Source organism: Triticum dicoccoides, chromosome 2B, assembly GCF_002162155.2.
Source record: "Triticum dicoccoides isolate Atlit2015 ecotype Zavitan chromosome 2B, WEW_v2.0, whole genome shotgun sequence".
Classification (NCBI taxonomy): domain Eukaryota; kingdom Viridiplantae; phylum Streptophyta; class Magnoliopsida; order Poales; family Poaceae; genus Triticum; species Triticum dicoccoides.
The window spans coordinates 497,238,336-497,262,939 of NC_041383.1; positions in this window are offsets into that span (position 1 = coordinate 497,238,336).

Consider the following 24,604-nt stretch of genomic DNA (forward strand, 5'->3'; position numbering starts at 1 on the left):
TATATTGGTCTACTCGAAGAATGAAGAAGATCATAAGGAGCATTTGCGTTTGGTTCTTGAGAATCTCATAGAACATCAGTTGTATGCCAAGTTCAGCAAATGTGAGTTTTGGTTAAAGGAAGTTGGATTTCTCGGACATGTTATATCCAGAGAAGGAATAGCAGTAGACCCTACCAAGGTTGCTTCTGTCACTAAATGGTTGGCACCCACCTCAGTTGGAGAGATGAGTTTTCTTGGACTTGCAGGTTATTACAAGAGGTTTATTGAGAATTGCTCCAAGATTGCAAATCCCATGACAGAGTTATTGAAGAAGGACACCAAGTTTAAATGGACTAAGGATTGTGAGGCCAGTTTTCAGGAGTTGAAGAAACGTTTGGTCACAGCCCCAGTGCTGATTCTCCAGACCAATGTAAGGATTTCCAAGTATATTGCGACGCTTTACGTCGAGGACTTGGAGGTGTGCCTATTCAGGAAGGAAGAGTTGTTTCATATGCCTCACGACAGCTTGGACCTCATGAGTTGAATTATGCTACGCATGATTTGGAGTTAGCAGCCATAGTGCATGCGCCGAAGACATTATTACACTTTCTCATCGGAAACCTTTGTGATGTATACACGGATCATAAGAGTTTGAAATACATCTTCACGCAGAAGGAGTTGAATCTCAGGCAATGGAGATGGTTGGAGCTCATAAAGGATTATGACATGAGATTGCATTATCATCCTGGAAAGGCCAATGTCGTAGCAGATGCGTTGAGCTGCAAGAGTTATGTTAACATGCTCATAACCGGAGGATTACCAAAGGAGTTAACAAATGACCTTCGAGAGCTATGCTTGGAGATAGTTCCGAGAGGTTATGTTGCCGCATTGAAATTCAGTCCACTCTTTTGGGTAAGATCAGAGAAGCCCAAAAGACGGACACGGAGATTGCCGAGATAAAGGAAAGGATGAGCAAAGGAAAGGCTAAAGGATTTCGTGAGGATGAGCGCAACACCTTATGGTTTGAGGATCGCATATATGTGCCTAATGACCCTGAGATCAGGAAGTTGATTCTTCAGGAGGCCCATGATTTGCCTTACTCGATTCACCCAGGCAACACTAAGATGTATCTAGACTTGAAGGAAAGTTTCTGGTGGACAGGAATGAATAAGGATATTGCCGAGTATGTAGCAGTATGTGATGTATGTCAGAGAGTCAAGGCAGAGCATCAGAAGCCAGCCAGATTGCTACAACCGTTGCCGATACCCGAATGTAAGTGGGATAAACTTAACATGGATTTTATCACCAGATTACCCAGGACTCGTTCCGGCTATGACTCTATCTGGGTTGTAGTCGATCATTTGACGAAAGTAGCTCATTTCATCCCGGTGAAGACAACTTATACGAGTGCTAAGTTGGTAAATATATACATGACCAGGATCGTATGTCTGCATGGAGTTCCAAGGACCATTCTATCAGATAGAGGAACCCAGTTTACTTCAAAGTTTTAGAATCAATTGCATGAAACTTTGGGTACTAGGCTAGAGTTCAGTACAGCCTTTCATCCACAGATGGATGGACAGTCCGAGAGAGTCAATCAGATTCTGGAAGACATGTTGAGAGCTTGCACGCTAGATTATGGATCTAGTTGGGATGACAATTTGTCATATGCAGAGTTCTCTTATAACAATAGTTATCAAGCCAGTTTGAAGATGACCTCTTTTGAAGCCTTGTACAGAAGGAGGTGCAAGACACCGTTATCGTGGGGGGAAGTTGGAGATCGACAGTTGTTCGGACTAGACTTAATCAAAGACTCAGAAGAGAAGGTTAAGTTGATTCGTGACAGGCTCAAGGTAGCCTAGTCCAGGCAGAAGAGTTATGCGGATACTAAACGGAAAGAGATAGTTTACAAAGTCGGAGACATAGCGTATCTTCATGTGTCCCCACTTCGAGGAGTTAAACGTTTTGGAGTCAAGGGAAAGCTAGCACCACGTTTTGTGGGACCATACAGAGTTTTGGAACGCATGGGACAAGTTGCGTACAAGTTGGAATTGCCAGAAGGATTGTCAGGAGTTCATGATGTGTTTCACGTTTCCCAGTTGAAGAAGTGCCACGCAGAGATGGACGATATTCCTTTGAGAGATACAGTGCCCCTGGAAGCAACTCAGTTAGATAGTGATTTGAACTATGAAGAGAAGCCTGTCAAGATTCTTGAGTTTTCCAGTCGAGTTACTCGCAACAAGGTTATCAAGTTTTGCAAAGTTCAGTGGAGCCACCATACCGAGGAGGAAGCCACCTGGGAGCGAGAAGAAAATCTCCGCAAAGACCATCCAAACCTTTTTGCTGACCAACCCGAATCTCGAGGGCGAGATTCTTCTTAAGGGGGTAGGTTTGTAACATCCCAATTTTCAATTTGGATGCTATACATAGATCATCATATGCATATCATATTTATTTTTGCATTTGTTGTGATCTTAGAAATCTTAAGCAACTCAAGGACCCAAGGAGAGAGTTGGAGGTTTCACAAAATTCATATTTGAATTTATTTCAAATTTGAAGAGAGGATCAATTTGATTTTAACATTTTTCTCTCCAATTATTTCCACTAATAAAAATAAATGAGGGGAGATAATATGACTTCTTCAACCTAAGAGAAATATTGGAGAAAGGATTTTAAAATCAAATTATTATTTTATTGGTGGTTGGACCCTTCCCTGGACCCTGCGCAAGCGGGAGCTACATGCACTAGGTTGCCCTTTTTTTATTTTTATTTGCTATTTTATTTGAATTAGAAAAAAATTGCATTTTTGAAAATTGCATATTAGTCTAGAAAAATGTTCATCTTGTCCTAAATATTAGGTTTGGACGAAAATTGTTTCTGGAATTTTTTAGAATTTTTTTATATTTATTTAGGATTTTTCTTTCGCGGCATAATTATTTTAAAAAAAAGTCTTCAGAGCGACTGGGCCAAAACCCAGACGGCCCAACTCGCCCGCTCCGCCTTCCCGATGCGCCACCGCAGCCGTGCCCGCGCCGGACTCCTCGGAGTCCGTGTCGCCGCCGCCGCCCGACTTGGAGGCCAATTCGGAGCCCCGGGACCCCCTCTTTATAAGGCCGACCCCGACGCCCTTTTGCCCCTCGTCCCGCGCCGCCACCGCAACCGCCGCCCCCAGCACCGCTGTCCCGCTCGCGCTGCCGCCGCGGTGCCGCCGCCCTCCCAATCCGCCGCCGACCGGTTAACCCCGGCGAACTGGTAATAACCGTTCGGTCTTTTCCGGTTTAGTCGGTTTGGTAGTTAGATCGGTTTTTTTAGGTTTATTTATTTAATGAACGTTCGTTCGTTTTAACGGGAATTTTTCGTCAAATTAGTTCTGTTAGAGAACGTTCGCACCGTAGTTTTTTTTAATTTTTAGTTTATTTTCGGCCAGGGACCTATCTGAGAATAGTTTTCTCGCGTTTTAGCCCCTGATCTTAAAACTAGCATAACTTTTTATTCGTTTGTCGAAATTAGATGAAACGAGCACCTAAATCTTTGCTATGATCTGTTCTTTCCAGTTAACCAATTTAAACATGATTTTGACATTGTAAAATTTGACCTTAGTTCAGATTAGTAAACGATCTTGTTTCGTTCTTTTCTCGAGTTTTATTTCTCTGTTTGAGTTGTTTCTTTTTGCAAATCGTAGCTAACCACATGTACCTACTGTTAAGATCTAATCCACATGATAATAATGCTATTAGGTTTTACTTTTTTGTTAGTCTAAGCCGTATGCTTGTGTCAGATTTAGGGTCCCGGCAAAACCCTTGAGGTTCGAACACTGGGGTGCGCATGAAGATTTCCCCCTACTAAATCTCGCCCTCAGCCTCGCTGCGATCTCTAAGCTTAGCTCGGTGAACTCACAACACAAGAGACACAAGATTTATACTGGTTCGGGCCACCGTTGTGGTATAATACCCTACTACAGTGTGGTGGTGGTGGATTGCCTCTTGGGCTGATGATGAACAGTACAAGGGAAGAACAGCCTCCTGAGGAGAGGTCTTCTTGTGCTTGGTGGGTGCGAGGATGAACTGAGTTCGTTTGTGTCTCCCTTCTACTGTGGTGGCAAGTCCTATTTATGGAGGCCCTGGTCCTCTCCCAAAATATTGAGCAGGAAGGGATCCAACAACTGCCAATTTGAAAGGGGACAGCTAGTACAAGCTATCCTGACCAAAGGTGGTCCTCGCCTGTCAAAGGCACTGGTGGTGATGCTATCTTGGGCTCCACGATGACCTCCATCCTGTCGTCCTGTTGGTCTTGGTCTTGTTGCACCGATATGGAAACCTTTGCCTGATGCCTCGGTACTCCGCGCCTGCGCTTGCCCCCTTAGCACCAAAGGGGAAACAAGGACACTGCGCGCGCTCGCGCCCGCCTGGCCTTGGTCGTCATTGCTTGCATCACGGGAACTGAGGGAGTCCCGGACTAGGGGGTGTCCGGATAGCCGAACTATCATCATCGGCTGGACTCCAAGACTATGAAGATACAAGATCGAAGACTTCGTCCCGTGTCTGGATGGGACTTTCCTTGGCGTGGAAGGCAAGCTTGGCGATACAGATATGTAGATCTCCTACCATTGTAACCGACTCTATGTAACCCTAGCCCTCTCCGGTGTCTATATAAACCGGATGGTTTTAGTCCATAGGACGAACAACAATCATACCATAGGCTAGCTTCTAGGGTTTAGCCTCCTTGATCTCGTGGTAGATCTACTCTTGTAATACCCACATCATCAATATCAATCAAGCAGGACGTAGGGTTTTACCTCCATCAAGAGGGCCCGAACCTGGGTAAAACATCGTGTCCCTTGTCTCCTGTTACGCATAGTTCGGGACCCCCTACCCGAGATCCGCCGGTTTTGACACCGACATTGGTGCTTTCATTAAGAGTTCCTCTGTGTCGTCACCGATAGGCTCGATGGCTTCTTTGATCATCAACAACGACGCAGTCCAGGGTGAGACTTTTCTCCCCGGACAGATCTTCGTATTCGGCGGCTTTGCACTGCGGGCCAATTCGCTTGGCCATCTGGAGCAGATCGAAAGCTACGCCCCTGGCCGTCAGGTCAGATTTGGAAGTTTGAACTTCACGGCTGACATCCGCGGAGACTTGATCTTCGATGGATTCGAGCCACAGCCGAGCATGCCGCACTATCACGATGGGCATGATTTAGCTCTGCAGCCGGACAGTGCCCTGGAGGCCGCACACGAGCCCGCTCCGACCCTTGATTCGGAGCCGGCTGCGCAGATCAAGGACAGGTGGCTAGACACCGCCTCGGGGGCTGTAGCCTCTACGGCGATGGAGCCGAATACTGGCCTTGTCCCTTGTGAAGCTCGTGAATCCGAGGTGCCGGACTCCTCGCCGGACTCCGAACCTCCCGCGACCCCTCCAATCGAATCCGATTGGGCGCCGATCATGGAGTTCACCGCTGCGGACATCTTTCAACACGCACCTTTCGGCGACATCTTGAGTTTGCTAAAGTATCTCTCGTTATCAGGAGAGCCCTGGCCGGACTGCGGTCAGGACGGTTGGGATGCGGACGACGAAGAAATTCAAAGCCCACCCACCACCCACTTAGTATCCACTGTCGACGATCTAACCGACATGCTAGACTTCGACTCCGAAGACATCGACGGTATGGACGACGATGCCGGAGACGACCAGGAACCAGTGCCTACTGGGCACTGGAAAGCCACCTCATCATATGACATATACATGATGGATATCCCAAAGGATGGGAATGGCGAAGGAACAGCGGAGGATGACCCCTCCAAGAAACATCCCGAGCGCCGGTGTCAGCGGCGCCGCTCTAAATCCCGCCATAGCAAGAATGGAGATTCCGGCACCGGAGATAATAATACCCCAAACAGTGCCGAAGACAACCCCCTCCAGCAAGATTCAGCACAGGAGGACGGAGAAGCCAGCCCTCATGAGAGAGCGGCAGACGAAGAGGTAGAGGATGATAATTACATGCCTCCCTCCGGAGACGAGGCAAGCCTCGACGACGACGAATTTGTCATGCCTGAGGATCCCGTCGAACAAGAGCGTTTTAAACACAGGCTTATGGCCATGGCAAACAGCCTCAAGAAAAAGCAGCAACAGCTTAGAGCTGATCAAGATCTGCTAGCCGACAGATGGACTGAAGTCCTTGCGGCCGAAGAGCATGAGCTCAAACGCCCCTCCAAAAGCTACCCCAAACGCAAGCTGCTCCCCCGATTAGAGGAGGAGGCATATAAACCTGCATCACCAGCGCACAATACGGCTGACCGACCACCCCGTGGCCTCGACAGAGAGGCCTCTAGGCCCTCCACTAGAACCGTACCCCAACATCGCTCGAAAAGCACAAGGCCACAGGGGAATGCTCTGGACTTGCGAGATATATTGGAGGATAAGGCAAGACAATCAAGATCAATCTACGGACAGCATGGGCGCCCCATGATACGTGACGACAACCGTCGCGCCGGACAGCAAGTCCGGCCGGGCCAAACACAGTAGACAAAGCTCTTTTGAGCTTCGTCGTGATATAGCCCAATACAGAGGCGCCGCACACCCACTATGCTTCACAGATGAAGTAATGGATCATCCAATCCCCGAAGGGTTTAAACCCATGAATATTGAATCTTATGATGGCACAACAGACCCCGCGGTTTGGATCGAAGACTATCTACTTCATATCCACATGGCCCGCGGTGATGATCTTCACGCCATCAAATACCTCCCACTCAAGCTTAAAGGACCAGCTCGGCATTGGCTTAACAGCTTGCCAGCATAATCAATTGGGTGTTGGCAGGACCTGGAAGCCGCATTCCTTGATAACTTCCAGGGCACGTATGTGCGACCACCAGACGCTGACGACCTAACCCATATAATTCAGCAGCCAGACGAATCGGCCAGACAATTCTGGACACGATTCTTAACTAAGAAAAATCAAATCGTCGACTGTCCGGATGCGGAGGCCCTCGCGGCCTTCAAACATAACATCCGCGACGAGTGGCTTGCCCGGCACCTGGGACAGGAAAAGCCGAAATCCATGGTAGCCCTCACATCACTCATGACCCGCTTCTGTGCGGGAGAGGACAGCTGGCTAGCCCGCAGCAACAACCTCAGCAAAAATTCTGGCAGTCCGGATATCAAGGACCGTAATGGCAGGTCGCGTCGCAACAAGAACAAACGCCGCATTAATAGCGACAATAATAAGGATACGACAATCAATGCCGGATTCAGAGGCTCCAAACCCGGTTAGCGGAAAAAGCCATTCAAAAGAACTACTCCGGGTCCGTCTAATTTGGACCGAATACTCGATCGCTCGTGCCAGATACACGGCACCCCCGAAAAGCCAGCTAACCACACCAACAGGGACTGTTGGGTATTCAAGCAGGCAAGCAAGCTAATTGCCGAAAACAATGACAAGGGGCTGCATAGCGATGACGAGGAAGAGACCCGACTGCCGAACAATAGAGGACATAAGGGTTTCCCCCCACAAGTGCGGACGGTGAACATGATATACGCAACCCACATACCCAAAAGGGAGCGGAAGCGTGCACTCAGGGATGTATACGCGATGGAGCCAGTCGCCTCGAAGTTCAACCCATGGTCCTCCTGCTCGATCACTTTTGATCGAAGGGACCACCCCACCAGCATCCGCCATGGAGGATTCGCCGCATTGGTTTTAGACCCAATCGTCGATGGATTTCACCTCACCAGAGTCCTGATGGATGGCGGCAGCAGCCTGAACCTGCTTTATCAGGATACAGTGCGCAAAATGGGCATAGACCCCTCAAGGATTAAACCCACAAAGACGACCTTTAAAGGCGCCATACCAGGTGTAGAGGCCAATTGTACAGGCTCAGTTACACTGGAAGTGGTCTTTGGATCCCCAGATAACTTCCGAAGCGAGGAGTTAACCTTCGACATAGTTCCGTTCCGCAGTGGCTATCATGCTCTACTCGGACGTACCGCGTTTGCAAAGTTCAACGTGGTGCCGCACTACGCATACCTCAAGCTCAAGATGCCAGGCCCTCGAGGAGTCATCATGGTCAACAGAAACACTGAATGCTCTCTCCGAACGAAGGAACATACAACAGCTCTCGTAGCAAAAGTACAGTGCAGCCTCTTAAGGCAATTCTCGAGTCCGGCCGTTAAGCGACCGGACACGGCTAAACGCGCTCGGAGTAACCTACAACAAGACCACCTGGCACATTCCGAGCACGCGTAGCAATGCGGCCCCAACCCCAGCCCCTGCAAAATTGCAAGACTGGTCCTTCGCGTACATCATTACGCTTTGGAGATACCATGGGCATAGGGTGAGGGGCACGACCACGATAGGCCTAGAATGTGGCTTAACCACACCAGGGGCTCTCAAGTGTGTCGTTCTTTTTTTCTCTCTTTTTCTTTTTTTTACCCACAGGACTTCGTTCATCAGAGGCCCTGTACGGCAGTAGACCTGCCGCACTCACGATGCAACAGCCAAGGAAGGAAAGGCTACGACGAATATCCAGGTGGTCTCCATTACGAGCATTAAATCTGTTTTATACACCATTACGCAGCCTACCCCTGGAGGGGGACATGTTTAATAGTCCCATCCCTTGCTTACCGCACTATTCGTATCGTTCTACATTCACGACAGTATTTCTTGAATAAACAATGCAGCACCTTTTTGCTTATAATTGCATTTCTTTCTTATACATATGTTCATTTATGACATGTTGCATCCGTACACTTTGGTATGGCTAAATACACCAGGGGCTTATGTTTCCCGCATCATGGTGTGATAAGTCCGAACACCTTCACAAGTGCGGCACCCCGAACTTATAGCATTATATGCATCGGCTCCGAATCATGTCTTGGGTCAATAGTTGGGTTTGCCCGGCTCCCATGTTTTGGTACCTTACGTTCCGTTGTATCGGCTAAGGTAGCACTGGGAGAACCACTGCGATTGCGCCCCAGTTGAGCTGGGCGAGCGCCTCAGTGGAGAAAGCTAAAACTGACCGTCATGATGAGGCGAGAGCCGGTCGCTGTTCGAGAGGTTTTTTTCGAGTCCCTAAAGACTTATGCCTCTTAGAGCGAGGAACCGGCTTTGTCCGGCCCAGGCGTGGATAGCGCCCCAAATTTGGCCTTCCGGACACTAGGGGCTTCGCTGAAATTTAAAATTATAGAATTCTATGGCTAAGTGAGAGTGTTCAAGCATTATAAGTCCGGTTGCCTCGTTCGTTGTGTTGAGCGCCTCCCTAGATGGACCCAAAAATGGGAACAAGAGTGCTCAAATTTACCCCGAACACCCCAGCACTCGTGGCATGGGGGCTGAAGCCGATGACTTGCCATCTCTCAGATTTGATAAACGGCTGCACAGAAGGTAATATTTTAAATTAACAAGCGTTGCTTAGCGCATATGAACAAAGTTTTCAGCGCACAGGATAACAAAATGCGAGTCTACTCAAATATTACATCTTTGGAGCACTCACCCGCAATAATGCGGGCACCCTTCAGGACACTCTTATAATACATCTCGGGCGTGCGATACTCCTTGCCCGGTGGTGGCGCGTCCGTCACAAGCTTCTCAGCATCCATCTTTCCCCATTGCACCTTTGCGCGGGCAAGGGCCCGACGGGCACCTTCAATACAGGCGGAGTGCTTGATGACTTCAACCCATGGACACGCATCCACCAGCCGCTGCACCAGGCCGAAGTAGGTCCCAGGCATGGCCTCCCTGGGCCACAGCCGAACTATGAGGCCCTTCATGGCCTATTCGGCCACCTTGTGGAGCTCGACCAGCTGCTTCAGCTGGTCGCTAAGGGGCACCGGATGTCCGGCCTCAGCATACTGAGACCAGAAGACCTTCTTCGTCGAGCTCCCCTCCTCGGCCCTGTAGAAAGCGGCAGCATCGGACACGCTGCGGGGCAGATCTGTGAACGCTCCTGGAGAGCTCCGAATTCGGGTAAGTGATAGGTAATTCACACTCAGATGCTTGCTTTGCATGAAAAATGCCTTACCCGCCGCTATTTTCTTCAATGCCTCGATTTCCTGGAGGGCCTTGTAGGCTTAGGCCTTAGCGGCTTTGGCACTCTCAAGAGCCGATGCAAGCTCGGACTCTCGAGTCTTCGAGTCGCGCTCCAAACTCTCATGTTTTTCCACGAGAGCCTGGAGCTCTTGATGTACCTCCGCCACCCACGCCTCTTTCTTCTCTCGCTCGGTGTGCTCCGCGGCCGCATTATGTTCGGCCGCGGACACCGCCTCCTTTAGGGTCGCCACCTCGTTCGTGGCCCCTGCAATACCCACGTTATCCTTGTCATTCTTCTTGCAACCAAAATCCTTTTCTGTAAGGTACAACTTTAATAAGGTGTTACTCACCTTCCTTGTCCTCGAGCTGCTTCTTGGCACGGCCGAGCTCGTTCTCGGACCGCTCGAGGCTTTGCTTCAAAGTATTGACCTCCGCAGTCAGTGCGGCAGAGGTCAGCAGCACAGCCTACAACCCCATATTGACATATTTTTTATGACTCCTGCGTATATGTTTTTAGATACTCAGTCCGGCTTTTCTTTCCGAACACCGAACCGAGCATCAGGGGCTACTGTCTATGCGGTACTATTTTACATATATCAAAATTCTTACCTCAAAGCCTGTTAGAAGGCTGTTGCAGGCTTCGGTCAGCCCGCTCTTGGCGAGCTGAACCTTCTGAAAAACCGCACTCATGACGGTGCGGTGTTCCTCTTTGATGGAAGCGCCGTTGAGCGCCTCCAGCAAGCTATCCGGTGCCTCCGGTTGGACGGAGGCCGGCGGCGTCATGGTCTTGCCCTTCTTACGAAGGGGCCGCCCACCGGACTCCGGAACCACTACAGGTTCCGGTGCAGAGTCCGGTGCAAAGTCCGGGAGGTTGCCCTGCGGCACCTCCGAGGCCTCCTCCTCCTGGCGGGTCCCTTCCCGGGATCCCACCTCGGCATCGTCCGCATCACGAGGGGTGGAGGCGGTCGGAAGGGAATCCATATCCGACGCACCCAAGGACTCGCTCGACGAAGCGGGAAGATCATCCCTGGGCGGACGGCAGGGTTGTATGCGGCATTAGAAAGACACCAATTGGCAAAAAGAAAAACGATGAAGTTATTCGGGAGTCTGGATACTTACGATCTCGCCAGGAGCTTGGCCCTTGAAGGCTAGTCCTCGTCGTCGTCGCCGGCGTTGGCAGAGCAGTCCGGGGGAAGAGTCCTTCCCTTCTTGGACCCTTCGGCCTCCCTTGTTGGGGAGGTCTTCCTTTTCTTCCCTCCCCCTGCTATGGAAAACAAGTGTCCCGTAAAGGGTAAAATCGCTTACCTCGCTAGCCGGACGTTGCGAGCTGAATCCGCGATCTTCGGTAGCGAATGCGGGAGCCTCGGCGCCCTTAAACAGCACCCTCCAGGCCTCTTCGTATGTAGTGTCGAAGAGCCTGCTCAAAGTCTAGTGCTGTGCCGAATCGAACTCCCACATATTGAAGTCCCGTTGTTGGCACGGGAGAATCCGGCGGATGAGCATGACCTAGACTACGTTGACAAGCTTAAGCTTCTTGTTCACTAGCTTTTGGACGCAGGCTTGGAGTCCGGTCAGCTCCTCCGAATCACCCCATGTCAGGCCACTCTCTTTCTAGGAGGTGAGCCGTATGGGGATGCCGGATCTGAATTCGGGGGCCGCTGCCCATTTAGGGTCACGCGGCTCGGTGATGTAGAACCACCCCGATTGCCACCCCTTAATGGTTTCCACGAAGGTGCCCTCGAGCCAAGTAACGTTGGGCATCTTGCCCACCATGGCGCCTCCGCACTCCACTTGGCTGCCCTTCACAACCTTCGGCTTGACACTGAAGGTCTTGAGCCACAAGCCGAAGTGGGGCTGGATGCAGAGGAAGGCCTCACACACGACGATAAACGCCGAGATGTTGAGGATGAAATTCGGGGACAGATCATGGAAATCCAGGCAGTAGTAGAACATGAGCCCCCGGACAAAGGGATGGAGTGGGAAGCCCAGTCCGCGGAGGAAATGGGAAAGGAATACTACCCTCTCATGGGGCCCGGGGGTGGGGATGAGCTGCCCCTCGTCGGGGAGCCGGTGCGCGATGTCGCTGGAAAGATATCCGGCGCTGCGCAACTTCTTGATGTGCCCCTCCGTAACGGAGGAGGCCATCCACTTGCCTCCTGCTCCGGACATAATTGGAGAAGGTTGAGGTAAGATGTGCGGACTTGGGCGCTGGAGCTGGAGTTCGCGGAGATGGATAAGCAAAGGAGGAAGAAGGCGTAGGTAAAAGGGTGGATCTTTATCCCCTTATATGGGCGGATGAAACCATGCGTTCCCACCGGCCTGATAAAACTCACTTATCTCCCAAGCGCCACAATCAATGGCGCGGTTGGGTTACCCACGTCTGTATTGATGGGAATCCCGGAATAAGGGGAACACGATCTCTGCTTTGACAAGACGTGCCAAGGAAACCGCTTCGCTAAACGCGCTGAGGTGGTACAATAAAAACAATTCGAGTAAAGGCTTGTTGGTGGTGTGATGTCACGCCACAAAATATGTCAGCAGATTGAACTTGTGTAAATATTATTCTCTCTATGGTGGTATGTGGAATTTATTTTGCACAGCCGGACACTATCCTGGTGTTCACGATCTTCTATGAATTATTCGGAGGAGGAACCCGCCTTGCAATGCCGAAGACAAGATGCGCGCCGGACTCGTCGTCATTGAAGCCTGGTTCAGGGGCTACTAAGGGAGTCCCGGACTAGGGGGTGTCCGGATAGCCGAACTATCATCATCGGCCGGACTCCAAGACTATGAAGATACAAGATTGAAGACTTCGTCCCGTGTCCGGATGGGACTTTCCTTGGCGTGGAAGGCAAGCTTGGCGATACGGATATGTAGATCTCCTACCATTGTAACCGACTCTGTGTAACCCTAGCCCTCTCCGGTGTCTATATAAACCGGATGGTTTTAGTCCATAGGACGAACAACAATCATACCATAGGCTAGCTTCTAGGGTTTAGCCTCCTTGATCTCGTGGTAGATCTACTCTTGTAATACCCACATCATCAATATCAATCAAGCAGGACGTAGGGTTTTACCTCCATCAAGAGGGCCCGAACCTGGGTAAAACATCGTGTCCCTTGTCTCCTGTTACCATCCGCCTAGACGCACAGTTCGGGACCCCCTACCCGAGATCCGCCGGTTTTGACACCGACAGGAACCTCGCGAGGTACCCCTTGCCTTGATCTCTCCGCCCCCTCGCGAGCCTGCCTGGTGAGGCCGCTCCTGGGGAGGCATTGCGCCGCACGCCTCATGAGGATTGGCCCCTTGCGAGGGTCTCGAGTGTTGGTTGACGAAGATGGGCTGTATTGGGCCGCTGGTGGAGCCACGCCGTGGGCCACAAGTAGGCAAGTCTGGGGACCCCCGTTCCCAGAACGCTGACAGTAGCCCCCAGGCCCAAGGCGCGCTCGAGCTTGGCTTAGGGGCGAAGCGAAAGGAAAAGTGTGGAGCGCCATGGGCCCCAACAGCCTGCATCCTTGGTTGACACGTGGAGACTGATTGGACGTGGGCGTCTCCGCTTCCCAACGCTGCCCCAATATCCGCCTGGCTAGGCGGCCACGACACCCTACACAGTTATTTCCTCCTTGCAGGCGGCGTGCTTCCTATCCTCCCTTCCTCCTCGAGCCCCTGCTTCCGCTCCCAATCTGACTCGAGCTCAGTCCCCTCCATTTCCATGGCGCCGACTCGCACGGAGAAAGGGAAGAAGCCTCTGTCCTCAGCCAACCTGCCCCTAACAATCGAGCCCACCGTCGACCGATCGCGGGTGCTCAACCGGGAGGCCATGGGCAAGGTCCACCCCGTGCTGGCTTCCAGCTTCAACGAGTGGGGAGGGATGGTGGCTTGACCTGCGTCCTGAGCCCCTGTTGACAGGACAGCCACCAAGGTTCGGTTCTTTGTAGATTCCCTGTGGGCTGGCCTGGTTTCCCCTTTCTCTGCCTTCTTCAACGCAGTGCTTTCCCATTACCAGATTCACATGCTGCATCTTGATCCCCAATCTGTTGCCCTTCTCGCCGTCTTCGCCTTCGTTTGCGAGGCCATGGTGGGCATTGCTCCTTCCGTTGCCCTCTTGCGCCATTTCTTCTCGCTGCATCTGACTGACCCCTCGCAGTGCTCGGGGTGCCTGAGCTTCCAGGCCGTGGCAGAGGTGACCACCTTGGGGATTGATTTTGATCTCCCGCCGTCCACGAGCGGGTTCCGGATGCGGTGGGTGTACATGGATGTTGGAGTGCTCAGCCCCCTACTCTCGCCTCCATCGTCGCCCACCATCCCCAACTCCGACTGGGGTCACAAGAAGCTCGCGAGCTCTCGCCTTTCCTTCGTCTGGCTCCGGCTGAAGAGGTTGAGAGACCTTGGCGTGACTGTGCCCTAGGTGGTGAAGGAGTTCCTTTGGCATCGTATTGCCCCTCTCCAACGCCATTCCCGGCTGATGTGGGCCCTGGCCGGTGACCAGGATCGCATGAGGCTTCAAGAGTCAGGGCTCTCGCTTGAAGCACGAAGGATGGTGCTTGAAGTATTGACTGGAAACCCCTCGCCAGGCGATATGTTGCAAGGGGGTTGTCTATTGTATCTCTGTCCGAATAGGGTTGAGTTCGCGGGGCAGATGACTTCCTTCGACGAATGGGGGCTGCGCGCGGTCGGCCTTGAGGGACCTCATGAGAATCCTGTCGTCGCAGCTCCCCTCCTTGTCGCCAACACTGAGCTTGCCCCAAGAGTGGGCGCTGGGAGGCAAGCATCGGTGGAGGCCGGAGGCGCGGGTGTCAAGGTGCCGACGCTGCTTGAGGTTCCTGAGGCACCATCTTCAGGAACCCGTGAGGCTCGCCCTGAGGCGGTCGTTGAGGGGGAGATGTAGTCTGCGGCTTCCGAGGCCGAAGCTCCTAAGACCTCGGCAAGCTAGCATGAGGCGGAGCCTAATTGCTCTTCCCAGCTTGGCGCTCCTGAGGTCGACCGCCTGGGTGCCTCTCCAGCCGCACCCTGCACTGGCCTCCACGTCCAACGCCTTGGCCAGTTCCGCGTGGACTTTGCCGTGCTCCGTAGGGGAAGGAGTCTTTGAGCTGCAGTGGTGGCACCATCCGGCCGTTGAAACATAGGAATTACATCGCCATAGACGGGTAAGTACCTTATCCTTGTACTTCCCCAATCGCTTCTTCCCTTCCAGACTGTGGCTCTTCAGGATCCCTCCTGCCAAGCCCATGGAGTCTCCCGAGAAGCTACCTCCCCTGGCCTTGCCTTCATTGCTAGCTTTGAGCGCCCCAAGCCTGCACGCCGCCCCTGGAGCGGGGTCAGCTGGAGAAGCAAAGCCTACCTACAAGGTGCATTGAGCCTGTGTCCTTGTTGCCTTTCCTTCGCAACCTTGCCTGGAGCACGGCCAGCCTGCCCATGGCTCCTCCTCTGGTCGTGGACGGCAGCTGGTTGGCATCAATCCTGGGCTCCTCTTAAAGTGGAGAGCCAGCACCGGTCGGGGTCCCTTGCGGGGCCTGTCCAGTGACCCTGGGGGCGCCAGCCCCCAGCCCCCTGCCGAGAGGGAGCAAACCGCTTCGGATCCCGCCGACGGCGCTCGTGACAGGGGACGACATCAGCCGCGCGCTCAAGTTTGCGCGCGAACTAAGCATCATCCACCACGAGTTCTTCCAAAAGGCGATGGACGTGATGGGCTAGCTTGGTGGATAACTTGCGGATGTAGACGCGCGCCTTGAAGCCGAGGGCCTATGGCTGATCGAGGAGCGGCATAAACTGAAGGTGGCCATCAACCTCGGGCGCCACCAGCACGAGCTTGACAATACTAAGGCCGAGGCGTCTCTTGCAACCTCGTGTGAGGCCTGCTCCCGAGCTTTGAAGGAGGCACGGGAAGCAGATCGTCATCGCGAAATTGCAGAGAAGCGCGCGTGGGAGCTCCAAGCCTCGAGCGCTTCCTTGGAGCAGTAGGTGGAGGCGTGATGTCTACTACACAACCTTCTTCTTGTAGACGTTGTTGGGCCTGCAAGTGCACATGTTTGTAGGACAATAGCAAATTTCCCTCAAGTGGATGACCTAAGGTTTATCAATCCGTGGGAGGCGTAGGATGAAGATGGTCTCTCTCAAACAACCCTGCAACCAAATAACAAAGAGTCTCTTGTGTCCCCAACACACCCAATACAATGGTAAATTGTATAGGTGCACTAGTTCAACAAAGAGATGGTGATACAAGTGCAATATGGATAGTAGATAAAGGTTTTTGTAATCTGAAAATATAAAAACAGCAAGGTAACTAATGATAAAAGTGAGCGTAAACGGTATTGCAATGGTAGGAAACAAGGCATAGGGTTCATACTTTCACTAGTGCAAGTTCTCTCAACAATAATAACATAGATAGATCATATAACAATCCCTCAACATGCAACAAAGAGTCACTCCAAAGCAACTAATAGCGGAGAACAAACATAGAGATTATGGTAGGGTACGAATCTACCTCAAAGCTATTCTTTCGGATCAATCTATAAATGAGTTCGTACTAGAATAACACCTTAAGACACAAATAAACCAAAACCCTAATGTAACCTAGACACTCCATTGTCACCTCAAGTATCCGTGGGCATGATTATACGATATGCGTCACACAATCTCAAATTCATCCAACCAACACAAAGTACTTCAAAGAGTGCCCCCAAGTTTCTATCGGAGAGTCAAGAAAACGTGTGCCAACCCCTATGCATAGGTTCATGGGCGGAACCCACAAGTTGGTCACCAAAACATACATCAAGTGGCACGTGATATCCCATTGTCACCACAGATAAACACGGCAAGACATACATCAAGTGTTCTCAAAGTAAAGACTCAATCCAATAAGATAACTTCAAAGGGGAAACTCAATTCATCACAAGAGAGTTGAGGGGGAGAAACATCATAAGACCCAACTATAATAGCAAAGCTCGCGATACATCAAGATCGTGCAATAGAGAGAACACGAGAGAGAGAGAGATCAAACACATAGCTACTGGTACATACCCTCAGCCCCGAGGGTGAACTACTCCCTCCTCGTCATGGATAGCGCTAGGATGATGAAGATGGCCACCGGTGATGGGTTCCCCCTCCGGCAGGGTGCCGGAACGGGCTCCCGAGAGGTTTTTGGTGGCTACAGAGGCTTGCGTCGGCGGAACTCCTGATCTATCTTGATATTCGATGTTTTTAGGGTACGTAGGCTTATATAAGCGAAAGAAGTCGGTCGGGAGGTGCTCGAGGGGTCCACAAGACAGGGGTGCGCCCAGTAGGGGGGGGGCCCTCCTATCTCGTGGCCTCCTCAAGGATCTTCTGACGTGAACTCCAAGTCTCCGTTTGGACTCCGTTTGGACTCCGTTTGATATTCCTTTTCTTCAAAATACTGAAACAGGCAATAAAACAGCAATATGGGCTGGGCCTCCGGTTAGTAGGTTAGTCCCAAAAATGATATAAATGTATAAAATAAAGCTCATAAACATCCAAAAGGGGTAATATAATAGCATGGAACAATAAAAAATTATAGATACATTGGAGACATATCAAGCATCCCCAAGCTTAATTCCTGCTCGTCCTCGAGTAGGTAAATGATAAAAACAGAATTTTTGATGTGGAATGCTACCTAGCATAATTCTTCAATGGAATTTTCTTTATTGTGGCATGAAAGTTCAGATCCAAATGATTAAAAATAAAAGTTCATATTGATAAAAGAAATAATAATACTTCAAGCATACTAATCAAAGTAATCATGTATTCTCAAAATAACATGGCAGAAGAAAGTTCATCCCTACAAAATCATATAGTTAGGCTATGCTTCATTTTTGTCACACAAAGATTTTCCCAACTTCTATACCCCGGATGACAAGCCAAGCAATTGTTTCATACTTAAATAATCTCAAACTTTTTCAACCTTCACGCAATACATGAGCGTGAGCCATGGATATAGCACTATGGGTGGAATAGAATATGATGATGGGGATTGTGTGGAGAAGACAAAAAAAGGAGAAAGTCTCACATTGACGAGGATAATCAACGGGCTATGGAGATGCCCATCAATTGATCTCAACATGAGGAGTAGGGATTGCCATGCAACGGATGCACTAGAGCTATGAATGCTCAACAAAAGAAAACTAGTGGGTGTGCATCCAACTTGCTTGTTCACGAAGACCTAGGGCATTTGAGGAAGCCCATTGTAGGAATATACAAGCCAAGTTCTATAATAAAAAATTCCCACTAGTATGAAAAAGACAACTTATGAGACTCACTATATGAGGAACAAGGTTCTACTTTGAAGCACAAGTGTGGAAAAAGAGATAGTAACATTACCCTTTTTATTTATTTTCCTCTTTTTTCTCTTTCTTTTATTTTTTTTCTTCCCTTTTTGGGCCTTTTTTTGGTCAATGCTCTAATAATGATGATCATCACACTTTCATTGATTACAATATATGAATTACAACTCGAAACTAGAACAAGATATGACTCTATACGAATGCCTTCGACGGTGTACCGGGATGGTGCAATGAATCAAGAGTGACATGTATGAAAATTAATGCATGGTGGCTTTGCCACAAATAAGATGTGAACTACATGATCATGCAATGGCAATATGACAACAATAAAGTATGTCATGATGATGATAAACGGAACGGTGGAAAGTTGCATGGCAATATATCTCGGAATGGCTATGGAAATGCCATAATAGGTAGGTATGGTGGCTGTTTTGAAGAAGATATAAGGAGGTTTTATGTGTGATAGAGCGTATCGTATCACGGGGTTTGGATGCACCGGCGAAGTTTGCACCAACTCTCAAGGTGAGAAAGGGCAATGCACGGTACCGAAGAGGCTAGCAATGGCGGAAAGGTAAAAGTGCGTATAATCCATGGACTCAACATTAGTCAAAAGGACTCATATACTTATTGAAAAAATTTAGAAGTCATCAAAAATCAAGTACTACGCGCATGCTCCTAGGGGGATAGATTGGTAGGAGAAGACCATCGCTCGTCCCCGACCGCCACTCATAAGGATGCACAAGCCAGGTACACTTCATGTTTCAAATTTGTTACACAACTTTAACCATACGTGCATGCTACGGGACTTGCTAACTTCAACACAAGCATTATTTAAATTCATAATCACCCAACTAGCATGACTTTAATATCACTACCTCCATATATCAAAACAATTATCAAGTATCAAATTGATCATAGCATCCAATTCACTTCCTATGGTAGTTTTTATTATACCCAACTTGGATGCTCATCATTCTAGGACCAACTTTGTAACTATAAAAAATACCATGCTGTTCTAAAAGACTCTCAAAATAATATAAGTGAAGCATGAGAGACTAGAAATTTCTACAAAATATAACCACCGCCTTGCTCTAAAAGATATAAGTGATGCACTAGAGCAAATGACAAACTACTCCGAAAGATATAAGTGAAGATCAGCGAGTAGTCGAATAATTGTGCAACTATGTGAAGACTCTCTAACATTAAGGGATTTCAGATCTTGGTATTGTATTCAAACAGCAAGAAAATAAAATAAAATGACATTGCAAGGATAGCACAACTCATGTGAAGAAGCAAAAACTTAGGCTCAACCGATACTAACCGATAGTTGTAGAAGAAGAAAGGTGGGATGCCTACCGGGGCATCCCCAAGCTTAGATGCTTGATACTTCTTGAAATATTATCTTGGGTTGCCTTGGGCATCCCCAAGCTTGAACTTTTGTGTCTCCTTAATTCCTCTCATATCATGGTTTCTCTATTTCTCAAAAGCTTCATCCACAACAAACTCAACAAGAACTCGTGAGATAGATTAGTATAAACCAATGCAAAACTTTATCATTTTCTACTGTAACAAATCACTAAAATTATTATTCCACATTGCATACTAAATGCCTCTGCATATTTAATACTCCCATCCTCAAATAGAATCATTAAACAAGCAAACATATGCAAACAATGCAAACATAACAACAATCTGCCAAAACAGTGCAGTCTGTAAAGAATGCAAGAGTATCAATACTTCCCTAACTCCAAAAATTATGAAATAAAATTCCCACTGCAGTAAATTTATCATATCTCATTATGCAAAAAATTTCAACATTATATCATGCTGTGATTTTTCTAGGGAAGTTTTGCAACAGAGGTAAACTTTATGTTTTCAAACAGCAACATGTATACTAGCAAAATAAGTATGGTAAAGGCTGTCCTTGACTTCTTTATTGAAAATAAAGATACAAAACATTATTATAAATAACATCAAGCAAATACTAACAAAAGAAAATGACGCTCCAAGCAAAACACATATCATGTGGTGAATAAAAATATAGCTCCAAGTAAAGTTACCGATGAACGAAGACGAAAGAGGGGATGCCTTCCGGGGCATCCCCAAGCTTAGGCTCTTGGTTGTCATTGAATATTACCTTGGGGTGCCTTGGGAATCCCCAAGCTTAGGCTCTTGCCACTCCTTATTTCATAGTCCATCGAATCTTTACCCAAAACTTGAGAAGTCCACAACACAAAACTCAACAGAAAACTCGTAAGTTCCGTTAGTATAAGAAAGTAAAACCACCACTTAGATACTGTAATGAACTCATTCTAAATTCATATTGGTGTAATATATACTGTACTCCAACTTATCTATGGTTCATATCCTACGATACTACTCATAGATTCATCAAAATAAGCAAACAACACATAGAAAACAGATTCTGTCAAAAACAGAACAGTCTGTAGTAATCTGTATCAAACATATACTTATGGAACTCCAAAAATCCTACCAAATTAGGAAGTCCTAACCAATTCGTGTGCAAATCCAGAGAAAAAAGAATCATATCAGAAGAATGTTTCTGTGAATTAAAAAAACTAATTTACTGGGTGTAAAAGTTTCTGATTTTCAGCAGGATCAACACAACTATCACCGTAAGCTATCCTAAAGGTCTTACTTGACACTTTATTGAAACAAAAGCTATAAAACATGATTACTACAGTAGCATAATCATGAGAATACACAAAAACAGTAAGGGTAAATACTGGGTTGTCTCCCAACAAGCGCTTTTCTTTAATGCCTTTCTAGCTAGGCATGATGATGACAATGATGCTCACATAAAAGATAAGAATTGAAACATAATGGGAGCATCATGAAGCATATGATTACACATTTAAGTCTAACCCACTTCCTATGAATAGGTATTTTTTGAGCAAACAACTTATGGTAACAATAATCAACTAGCATAGGAAGGCAAAACAAGCATAGCTTCAAAATTTTCAGCACATAGAGAGGAAACTTGATATTATTGCAATTCCTACAAGCATATATTCCTCCCACATAATAATGTTCAGTAGCATCATGAATGAATTCAACAATATAACCATCACCTAAAGCATTCTTTTCATGATCTACTTGCATAGAAAATTTTACTACTCTCCACATAAGCAAAATTCTTCTCATTCGGAATAGTGGGAGTATCATAAGAGACTTGAACACTAAAAATTGTTTCCACATTAAAAGAGTAATGTTCAGAAAAGGATAATCATAATCATGACAAGTTTTATAAATATAATCATCATTACTTTTTATAGCATAAGTTTCATCACAATAATCATCATAAGTAGCAACTTCGTTCTCATCATAGTCGATTGAAACATCTCCCAAGATAGTGGAATCACTAAATAAAGTTGACACTCTTCCAAATCCACTTTGGTATTCATCACAATAAAATTCAACATCCTCCAAAATAGTGGGATCACTACTTCCTAAAGTTGACACTCTTCCAAACCCACTTTGATCAATATAATCATCATAGGTAAGAGGCATGCTATCATCATAACAACTTTGCATATCAAAACTTGGGATGCTAAAAATATCATCTTCAATAAATGTAGCATCCCCAAGCTTGGGACAAACATTAATTTCAGCAAATATATTCTCAAATATTTCATCCTCATCAAACATAGCTTCCCCAGGCTTGGGCCCTTTCATATCATAATCATAATCACTCTCATCGTTAAAAATATGGATAGCACCAATAGTAAAGCAATTATCATCATCACAATGAGTAGTAGGAGCAACATCATTTGGGAGGGATACCTTTCTACCTTTGTTTCTCCTTCGTTTCTTTTTCTTCTTCATATTATGTGTAGGTTCAACCTTCCTCTTTGAGCTCCTTATTGCCGAGATTGGTTGAATAAAAAGCTCCTCCTCGTTACCTGATTCATCATAAGAAATAATAGGAGGATATTGGGAAGTATCTTCCCTTTCATTAGTATTCTCATCATCTTCTATTTGCTTTCTTTTCTTTAGGTAAATGGCAATATAAGGATTTTCAATGCAATTCTCCACGCAAAACATATAAATCTTCTCTAGATCATAATCAAGAAATCTATCAAGATTAAATTTTGGAATACCTTCAGTTATACGTTTCATTTCTTCATACCCCAAAAGAAAACTAAGTTCATTATGATGCGCAAGGGAAATCTATTCATCAAAATTTTTGGACATGATTCGATCATGAAACAATTTGCATTGGAGATTTAAATGGCCACGTTCATTGCAAAGTTCACAAGGGGCGCGAAAAATATTGAATATTTTAGCACACTCATCAAGACTTTCTTGCAAACCTTTAGTTTCTAAATACTTATGCCTCTTGCAATATCTATTTTCTCTATTCGGTGTGTCCATGCAAACCCATTCTACTCCACAAAAATCAACATGCTTATAAGAGACATTTTCATCATAACTAGTGCAATCATCATTAGTACTATGGATATTCAAAGAGTTCATACTAACAACATTGCAATAATGCTCATCATTCAAAGATTTAGTACCAAGCATTTTACTACATTCTTTTTCTAGCACTTGAGCACAATTTTCCTTTCCATCATACTCACGAAAGATATTAAAAAGACGAAGCATATGAGACAAACTTAACTTCATTTTTTTGTAGTTTTCTTTTATAAACTAAACTAGTGATAAAACAAGAAACAAAAAGATACGATTGCAAGATCTAAATATATACCTTCAAGCACTCACCTCCCCGGCAACGACGCCAGAAAAGAGCTTGATGTCTACAACACAACCTTCTTCTTGTAGACGTTATTGGGCCTGCAAGTGCACATTTTTGTAGGACAGTAGCAAATTTCCCTCAAGTGGATGACCTAAGGTTTATCAATCCGTGGGAGGCATAAGATGAAGATGGTCTCTCTCAAACAACCCTGCAACCAAATAACAAAGAGTCTCTTGTGTCCCCAACACACCCAATACAATGGTAAATTGTATAGGTGAACTAGTTCGGTGAAGAGATGGTGATACATGTGCAATATGGATAGTAGATAAAGGTTTTTGTAATCTGAAAATATAAAATCAGCAAGGTAACTAATGATAAAAGTGAGCGTAAATGGTATGTCAATGGTAGGCAACAAGGCATAGGGTTCATACTTTCACTATTGCAAGTTCTCACAACAATAATAACATAGATAGATCACATAACAATCCCTCAACATGCAACAAAGGGTCACTCCAAAGCAACTAATAGCGGAGAACAAACATAGAGATTATGGTAGGGTACGAAACCACCTCAAAGCTATTCTTTTGGATCAATATATAAAAGAGTTCATACTAGAATAACACCTTAAGACACAAATCAACCAAAACCCTAATGTCACCTAGACACTCCATTGTCACCTCAAGTATCCGTGGGCATGATTATACGATATGCATCACACAATCTCAAATTCATCCAACCAACACAAAGTACTTCAAAGAGTGCCCCAAAGTTTCTACCGGAGAGTCAAGAAAACGTGTGCCAACCCCTATGCATAGGTTCATGGGCGGAACCCGCAAGTTGGTCACCAAAACATACATCAAGTGGCACGTGATATCCCATTGTCACCACAGATAAACACGGCAAGACATACATCAAGTGTTCTCAAAGTAAAGACTCAATCCGATAAGATAACTTCAAAGGGGAAACTCAATTCATCACAAGAGAGTAGAGGGGGAGAAACATCATAAGATCCCACTATAATAGCAAAGCTTGCGATACATCAAGATCGTGCCATAGAGAGAACATGAGAGAGAGAGAGAGAGATCAAACACATAGCTACTGGTACATACCCTCATCCCCGAGGGTGAACTACTCCCTCCTCGTCATGGATAGCACCAGGATGATGAAGATGGCCACCGGTGATGGGTTCCCCCTCCGGCAGGGTGCCGGAACTGGCACCCTAGAGGTTTTTGGTGTCTACAGAGGCTTGCGGCGGCAGAACTCCTGATCTATCTTGATATTAGATGTTTTTAGGGTACGTAGGTTTATATAGGTGAAAGAAGTCGGTCGAGAGGTGCTCGAGGGGTCCACGAGACAGGGAGGCGTGCCCAGTAGGGGGGGGGGCGCCCTCCTATCTCTTGGCCTCCTCGAGGATCTTCTAACATGAACTCCAAGTCTCCCGGATCATATTCTTCCAAAAAATTACGATACCGAAGGTTTCATTCCGTTTGGACTCCGTTTGATATTCCTTTTCTTCGAAATACTGAAACATGCAATAAAACCGCAATATGGGCTGGGCCTCCGGTTAGTAGGTTAGTCCCAAAA